Genomic DNA, 3,147 nt, shown 5'->3' on the forward strand with positions numbered 1-3,147 from the left:
ACTTGAGCTTCCTCATTTATTATTTCCTCCTCGATCACGGTTAGCAACTTGAACCTTTCATATATATGTGTCATTGATAAAATATGCATGTGTGTAGTTCATTGTTTAATTTCTATTGTTTGTAGCTAGTTAGTTTAACAAATGCATGATGGTTAATTATATATTTTATATTATAATAATGCAGATGAATCGGCAATTGATGTACGGTAACCGACTCTCCGGCGAGTTCACTACGGGTTTGAAAGATTTCCTCGTAGTGGCTAATGCGAACAAGCAGAAGGGTTTTGTTATCTGTCCATGTGTTGACTGTAAGAATCAGAAGGGTTACTCTTCCTCAAGAGAAGTTCACATGCACCTGCTTCGGCACGGTTTCATGCCAAGCTATAATTGTTGGACCAAGCATGGAGAAAGAGGGGTTATAATGGAAGAAGATGAAGAAGGGGATGATTTCATCGATGAAAACTATCTTGATCATTTCGGTGATACTTTCATGGAGGATGCTGAAGGTGAAGGGGAAGGTGAAGAAGAGGCACGTGATGAGCCCGTTGATGATCTTGGTCGGACCATTGCTGATGCACGGAGATGCTGCGAAACTGAAAAGGAGAGGGAGAATTTGGATCGCATGTTAGAGGATCACAGAAAGTCGTTGTACCCCGGATGCGATAATGGTCTGAAAAAACTGGGATGCACACTGGATTTGCTGAAATGGAAGGCACAGGTAGGTGTAGCTGACTCGGCATTTGAAAACTTGCTGAAAATGTTGAAGAATATGTTTCCAAAGAATAACGAGTTGCCCGCCAGTACATACGAAGCAAAGAAGGTTGTCTGCCCTCTAGGTTTAGAGGTTCTGAAGATAAATGCATGCATTAACGAATGCATCCTCTACCGCGGTGAATACGAGAATTTGAATGAATGCCCGGTATGCACTGCATTGCGTTATAATATCAGAGGCGATGACCCTGGTGACGATGTTGAGGGCGAGAAACCCAGGAAGAGTGTTCCCGCCAAGGTGATGTGCTATGCTCCTATAATACCACGGTTGAAACATCTGTTCAGGAACAAAGAGCATGCCAAGTTGTTGCGATGGCACAAAGAGGACCGTAAGTCGGACGGGGAGTTGAGACACCCCGCAGATGGAACGCAATGGAGAAAGATCGATAGAGAGTTCAAAGATTTTGCAGCTGACGCAAGGAACATAAGATTTGGTCTAAGTACGGATGGCATGAATCCTTTTGGCGAGCGAGCTCCGGCCATAGCACCTGGCCCGTGACTCTATGCATCTACAACCTTCCTCCTTGGTTGTGCATGAAGCGGAAGTTCATTATGATGCCGAGTGCTCATCCAAGGTCCGAAGCAACCCGGCAACAACATCGATGTGTACCTAAGGCCATTAGTTGATGAACTTTTACAGTTGTGGGGCAGACCCGGTGTCCGTGTGTGGGATGAGCACAAAGAAGAGGAATTTGACCTACGAGCGTTGCTTTTCGTAACCATCAACGATTGGCCTCCTCTTAGTAACCTTTCGGGACCGTCAAATAAGGGATACAATGCATGCACGCACTGCTTACATGAGACTGAAAGTGTACATTTGCCAAATTGTAAGAAGAACGTGTACCTTGGGCATCGTCGATTTCTTCCGAAAATTCATCCAGTAAGAAAGAAAGGCAAGCATTACAACGGCAAGGCAGATCACCGGCCGAAGCCCGCGGAACGCACTGGTGCTGAGGTATTTGATATGGTCAAGGATTTGAAAGTCATCTTTGGAAAGGGTCCCGGCGGACAATCAGTTCCGAAGGGAGCTGACGGGCACGCAGCCATGTGGAAGAAGAAATCTATATTCTGGGAGCTAGAATATTGGAAAGTCCTAGATGTCCGCTCTGCAATCGACGTGATTGATGGCGTGTATTTCACACGTTCGTTGGGCAACCCCAAGAGGAAGGTATGATGCGCACAGCAGCAAGTTTTCCCTCAGAAAGAAACCAAGGTTTATCGAACCAGGAGGAGCCAAGAAGCACGTTGAAGGTTGATGGCGGCGGGATGTAGTGCGGCGCAACACCGGAGATTCCGGCGCCAACGTGGAACCTGCACAACACAACCAAAGTACTTTGCCCCAACGAAACAGTGAGGTTGTCAATCTCACCGGCTTGCTGTAACAAAGGATTAACCGTATTGTGTGGAAGATGATTGTTTGCAGAGAAAATAGTAAAAACAAGTATTGCAGCAGCTTTGTATTTCAGTATTAAAGAATGGACCGGGGTCCACAGTTCACTAGAGGTGTGTCTCCCATAAGATAAAAGCATGTTGGGTGAACAAATTACAGTCGGGAAATTGACAAATAGAGTGGGCATAACAATGCACATACATGACATGATAAGTATAGTGAGATTTAATTGGGCATTACGACAAAGTACATAGACCGCCATCCAACTGCATCTATGCCTAAAAAGTCCACCTTCAGGTTATCATCCGAACACCCTCCAGTATTAAGTTGCTAACAACAGACAATTGCATTAAGTATGGTGCGTAATGTAATCAACAACTACATCCTCGGACATAGCGCCAATGTTTTATCCCTAGTGGCAACAGCACAACACAACCTTAGAACTTTCTGTCACTTTTCCCGGTGTCAATGCGGGCATGAACCCACTATCGAGCATAAGTACTCCCTCTTGGAGTTAAAAGTAAAAACTTGGCCAGAGCCTCTACTAGTAACGGAGAGCATGCAAGATCATAAACAACACATGTATAATAACTTGATAATTAACATGACATGGTATTCCCTATCCATCGGATCCCGACAAACACAACATATAGAATTACAGATAGATGATCTTGATCATGTTAGGCAGCTCACAAGATCCAACAATGAAGCACAATGAGGAGAAGACAACCATCTAGCTACTGCTATGGACCCATAGTCCAGGGGTGAACTACTCACTCATCACTCCGGAGGCGACCATGGCGGTGTAGAGTCCTCCGGGAGATGAATCCCCTCTCCCGGCAGGGTGCCGGAGGAGATCTCCAGAATCCCCCGAGATGGGATCCGTCAACACCCGGATTTTTAAGTCCGGATGCCTATTATGTCATTCATCGCAATCCCAGGATAATGTTGTTGCGAGGCATAATAGTCGAATATCACGATCATTA

The sequence above is a fragment of the Lolium rigidum genome, chromosome 4 (genome assembly GCF_022539505.1).
Source record: "Lolium rigidum isolate FL_2022 chromosome 4, APGP_CSIRO_Lrig_0.1, whole genome shotgun sequence".
Taxonomy (NCBI): Eukaryota; Viridiplantae; Streptophyta; class Magnoliopsida; order Poales; family Poaceae; genus Lolium; species Lolium rigidum.